The 6,253-nt window shown below is 38.9% G+C and overlaps 1 pseudogene; it reads left to right on the top strand.

Annotated features, from left to right (window-relative positions):
* The first annotated feature begins 3,059 nt into the window (after positions 1-3,059).
* LOC146330995 (uncharacterized) lies at positions 3,060-3,966 on the top strand (annotated as a pseudogene).
* Positions 3,967-6,253: the final 2,287 nt, after the last annotated feature.

Here is a 6,253-nt window from a genome sequence, read left to right as displayed (position 1 = left end):
CTGTGGGACAATCCAGTCCAGATTTGAGAAGTCTCGGTAGAGTGGTTTTCAATCTGGACCAGGTCAAATGAGGTCTAGGTACAAAAACAAAAACGGTGAAATATCCCCTTTGGCATTTTCACAAATAAAATAAAAGTTTCACAAATACAATAGTGGGTGTCAGGCAAAATTAATTTCTTACCCAAAAGGTCTAAAATGTTTTCACATCAAGAAGTGTAAAAGAAAACAGACAATCAGTGAATAAACAGTTGCACTGCACGTTAAGTTAATTTCCCCTTAACTTTCCCCATAAGTGCCGAATCGGAAGCTGGAAAATCAGAAGCTAACTTCAGCGTTGTAACAAGAATCATCATACTGGTGTGATTGTATGCATCAAAACTTTAATTCAAAGCTTAGGCAAAATATATATATCGTGACATAACCTAAAAATATTGAGATATTTCAAAAAGGCCATATCACTGGTAGTGGATGATAGTTACACAGTTACGTTCACTCATTCAGAGATATGCATATCCAGTGCAGATATGTAGAGCCAGCTGCTCATTATTTTATTTTACCTTCACCTGGCTTTTATGATTAGAGCTTTTTTAATTCTTTATCCTATCATTCCAGATACTGAGGCAACTGTAGCTCCAACAGCAGTTTTACACATCAAGAACAAGCAGCTTAAGCTCCATGAGGCCAAGAAGAAGCAGCACACACTCACAGAAAAAATCAGTGAACTGACTAAGGAGAGAGACTCCCTCTGCCAACAAGTTGGTCAAAGTAAGTAGGCCTAACACTTTGTTGGAAAAACATGTTTGCACACCTGACAATAATGCTTGGGTGCTTTGTAAAATATATATACAGTTCAGTGGAAGAAAGGCCAACATTTCATGGTGGCAAGACCTTCATCAGAGCAGGAGCGTGGTATTACCTAAACAATACACATGTACAGTTAATACCTGGAAGATAATATCTGTAGCATTGATTGACAGCAGACACATCTGTCCAAGTGATGAGATCACGATTTGATGAATCAGTGAAACTGAAAGTCTTAATAGATGTAAATGTTTATAAGAATGTATGTGAGTTGACTTGTATCATCATAGTTAGTAATGCATTTGGTATTGTATTTTCTATTATGTTGTATATACAGATGATGGTGGGACAATTGATACATCTTCCTCGGCCAACTCGTCTCCTGGTGCATCTTCTGTCTCTTCATCCTCCAGTCCATCCAACTCCTCTTCGTCCTCTTCATCCTCTTCATCCAGCTCCTCATCCTCATCAACTGATTCTTCTGATTTAGACAAGAAATCGAAGAAAAGACGCAAGAAGAAAAAGAAGCACCACCACCAGAGGCAAGCAGAGAGGTAAGTGTAAAGAGAGGAAGGCAATAAGGCTGCTCCCCTCATGTGTGTCAGGCATGTAGACATCACAATGTCTGTCTGTCTCTCTGTCTGTCTCTCTCTCTCTGTCTGTCTCTCTCTCTCTCTCTCTCTCTCTGTCTCTCTCTGTCTGTCTGTCTGTCTCTCTCTCTCTGTTTGTCTGTCTGTCTCTCTCTGTCTGTCTCTCTCTCTCTCTCTCTCTCTCTGTATAAAGTTCATTTTCCAAAATGTACTTCCCGGTGGGTATATTATCTTGGACCCTCCAATTGCCCTGTGCCCATGAAATCTTCATTACTTTTTTAAACCACTTTGCATCTATGTGTGTCTTTCCCTGTGTCGATTCACTACTTGTATGTTTGTTATAGCTGGCTGTTGTGGCCCCGAAGAAATACAAGGAGTTGCTGGTTGCTCATACACCACAGCAACGACTGCAGGACTTTGCCAAAAAATGTCTGGAAGTGTTGATTAATGATCCAAACCTTTTGAGGGATGTTGAACATCAAAAGAAAAAGGGGAAATTGATTCCTCTGTTTAAGAAAGCTTAGGTGTTGTGTCACTGTGGGATGGTGCCCTAGAGCAGTTCGGTTGTAGCTCGGGTCTGGTTCACTAAGTATAGAGGGTCCAAGCTGTGCTAAGACATGTTCCAATCAATAATGCCAATGGCTTGATTTTTGATTTATTGTGTTTTCATGTCCTGCACAAAAAGTGCCCAAACCTCATGGGTTTGTATACTGTTGTATACTGCTGTTCTGCCATGTGATGGCTCAGTATGTGTTTTTCTATACATTAACCCTTATGCCCTCCTCGGGCATTTTTGTACATTTTTCTCAACTTTTTTTTTTCATTTGGTGATCATTTGGGCTGTGTTACAGCTTGTGGCATGAATTTTTGTAAGAACTTTTCTTTTGTGTAAAATGTTTGAAATCCAGTGTCTTTTACTCTTACATGTCATTCATACTCCCGTGACGCATTTTGCACCCTCTGGACACCTTCGTGGCAAAAATGGACACGCACAGAAAAAATGCTGTTAAATCATCATACATCAATATTTTTTTCTGCTTTTTTTTTCAGAAATCACTTAAACAACTTAAGACTTGCTCAGAACTACCAAACATTCAATCATTTTCAGGATTTTAACCCTTTAAATGCCAGTTTAATTATTTGACTTACTAATGATTTATTACAAAAAAATCACAAAACATTTTTTTTTTTTCATATAATAAATAGTAGGGGGATGGGACTTTGGTGGTGATTAGAGTCTTGGATGTGTCAAATATTAGCAACAAAATTGATTTGATTGCATTAGTATTTTTTCTGTAGTGCCAGATACTCCCTCTGGACACCTTCGTGGCCAAAAATGGCTCATTGACTTCCATTATAAACACATTTTTTAATCTCACTGTAAATCATCATCTGATTTATCAGTGTGAACATTTATTGTGCAAACTGCAACAACTTTGTAAACTTAAACAACAAAAGAGAACACAACAGAACATATGAAATATGAACATAAATTTGAAACAGAAACATCCAGGATTTGAACATATGATGTATGTGTGTGTGTTTGACAGAAACAGATAAATGGATTGAGAATGTGCGTGCGTGCGTGCGTGCGTGCGTGCGTGCGTGCGTGCGTGCGTGCGTGCGTGTGTGTGTGTGGGTGCGTGCGCAGATGGCTGGCAGGTGTGCATGCATGTATGTGAGAGAGAGTGTGTGTGGATCTGTAAAGACACACTGATCATTTCAGGGGTGAAAAAAGGGCATCTTTTGAGGGATGTGTGTCATGTGTCTTTGAAGAGGTGCTCCTGCCTTTGTTGTACTGTACTGTACTGTAAACAAAAACAAAAACAACTGTTAGTGTGTATATGCACCTGGCTGCTTTCACAGCCAAAGATAAACATGCAGCTTGGCTGAGGAGTCATTTCATTAGTGAGCAAAGAAGGAGAAAGACTTGTACCAAAAAGAAGGAGAAAAGATGAAGAGGCATTTCAATGCAGAAGAGGTTTTAGAAATGGTCATGCAGCCTTTATCTGACAGTGAGCTGCAGGACTCATCTGAGGACACAAGCTTCGATGGGGAGTCGGACTTGGAATGGCCACTGGAATCCTCCACTTCTGTGAGTACTTCTGACATTTCCTCTGAAAGTGGAAAGGACACTGAGGATCCTGTCCATCCTAACAGTGAGTGGACAGCAAAGAATGGGCAAGTCTGGTCTCCATCTAATGCTGAGACACTGCGCTACATTCAGGCACCTACTGACATCATGCCAGGACCCACAAGATATGCCATATCAAGAATACACGATGAGGCATCCGCTTTTGACCTTTTCTTCACTCCTGACATGATGCAGCTGATTGTGCAAATGACAAACCTACACGGGAGGCGTTCAGTGTCAGGATGGAGTGATGTGGATGTCCAAGAGATTCGGGCATACATGGGACTTCTCATCCTGGCAGGTGTGTACCGGTCCAAAGGGGAATCTACCCGCAGCCTGTGGGATGACCAGAGTGGGAGACCAGTCTTCAGGGCCACCATGTCCCACAAACGACACACACACACACACACACACACACACACCCTACTATTTATTATATGAAAAAAAAAAAATTTTTTGTGTTTTTTTTGTAATAAATCATTAGTAATTCAAATAATTAAACTGGCATTTAAAGGGTTAAAATCCTGAAAATGATTGAATGTTTGGTAGTTTTGAGCAAGTCTTAAGTTGTTTAAGTGATTTCTGAAAAAAAAGCAGAAAAAAATATTGATGTATGATGATTTAATAGCATTTTTTCTGTGCGTGTCCATTTTTGCCACGGTGTCCAGAGGGTAGTAAATTTGAGGAGGGCACAAGGGTTAAACACAATGTTCAACATTTCATCTGTGTCTTTGGTAAAATACAGTACACAGAAAAGCCTATGGGGGGAACAAGGTTGAGGTACAAAAATTTGATATTTTAAATGGTATTAGTAGATGGTTAACAAACTGATAACAACTGATCTGTAAAGTGTGAGTTAACATATTAGTTAAGTATTAGTTATTAGCTTATGTATGTTATTAGGATGTTATTCTAAAGTTGCAACTATTCCTCATTTACTAACAGTTAATAAATGAGGAATAGTTGCAACTTTAGAATAACGTCCCAATAACATATATAAACTATTAACTGATACTTAGCAAGTCATTAGTAAGTAATTCACTAATAGCTTGTTCATGATCTATTACGAGTTTATAAGGTATAGTTATAAATCATTAACATACAGTTAACAAGTCATGTATAACTTATTAACTAACAGTTTATTAAGGGCCTATTAACTATCTACAAGGCATCGTTACAAATCCTTAACAGACTATTAACAAACACTTAACAGGTCATTAATAACCCATTAATTAACAGTTTACAAATGATCTATTAACTAGTTATAACGGATAGTTATTATAAAGTGTTACCTTATAACTTTATTTATATAGCACCTTTAAAAACAGAGTTTACAAAGTGCTTTGACAGACAAAGTAAAAGAGCACAAGAGCAGGATACCATGGAAAAATAACAACAGAGAGCCAAACAGGAGTTAACTAAGACTGAAGTAAAACAAGATACAGGCAAAAACACTAAAACATAGAAAAAGCAATAAGACACAGTAAAAGAAATAAGAACAGTAAAACTAGAAAAACATGACACTAAGAATAAGTTAAAATGAAGAGGGCAGAGATTACAAAGACATAACATGATGTTGTCAAGTCAATATAAACAATAAAGGAATGGAATAAGACAACACCGACATCACATAAAAGCAAGTCTCTAAAAATGGGTTTTAAGAAGTGATTTAAAAGATGTTACTGAATCTGCAAGCCTTATCTCCTCGGGCAGGTTGTTCCAAAGTCAAGGGGCCCTGATGGAGAAAGCGCGGTCACCTTTAGATTTAAGCCTCGACTTTGGAACAGCTAGGCGTTCCCTGCCCGAGGACCTAAGGCTGTGTACTGGTTTGTAAGGGAGTTAACATTTCAGCTATGTAGCTATGTAGCCAGACCCAGGCGGGCTTTAAAAGTGATCAGTAAAATCTTGAAATCAATTCTAAAACATACAGGAAGCCAATGGAGGGAAGCCAGGATTGGAGTGATGTGATGTCGTCTGTTAAAACCAGTAAGAAGCCTAGCTGCTGCTTTCTGAACCAGTTGGAGGCGGGAGAGAGACTTTTGGTGAATACCACACAGAAGTGAATTGCAGTAATTGAGTCTGGAGAATATGAATGAGTGGATGATTTTTTCCAGGTCAGGGTGTGGGAGCAGTGGTTTGATTCTTGAAATGGTACGTAGCTGGAGAAAACAGGACTGGACAACTTTATTGATGTGTGTTTGGAAACTGAGATCTGAATCAAAAATTACTCAGAGATTTGGAAGTGAGATTTGTGGATAGGGGACCGCGGCTATTTGTGATGGGTATGATGGAATTTGGTGGACTGAACAGTATGACTTCTGATTTAGAGTTGTTAAGTTGAAGAAAGTTCTGGGCCATCCAACAGTTTATGTCATTGAGGCAGTCTGTCACAGCAGCTAGGCTTCTTGGGTCATCCGGTCTCAGGGTCGTCCGCATAACAATGGAAAGATACATTGAATAATCTGGCCGAGCGGGAGCATATAAACAGAAAATAAAATCGGACCTAAAATTATCAACGTTATTACCTCGATTTACCCTTTTATCAGAATCCATAATTAAATACAATCAGAAACACTCAAAGTCCTAATACAGAACATCCCACAGTTTATTTAATGACCGGTCAACCAGTACCAATGCATTGGATTTTCAGTCATAATGTGTGCACACAAGGTTTAAATGGCCATAGTTGGTAGCGCTACACATACCTCAGTCCATTCACGTGTTGGTC

The sequence above is a fragment of the Lutjanus erythropterus genome, chromosome 2 (genome assembly GCF_056507025.1).
Source record: "Lutjanus erythropterus isolate fLutEry1 chromosome 2, fLutEry1.hap2, whole genome shotgun sequence".
In the NCBI taxonomy this organism is placed as follows: domain Eukaryota; kingdom Metazoa; phylum Chordata; class Actinopteri; order Lutjaniformes; family Lutjanidae; genus Lutjanus; species Lutjanus erythropterus.
The sequence above is the reverse complement of the archived record's forward strand: the minus strand, read 5'-3'. Positions and strand labels throughout refer to the sequence as shown.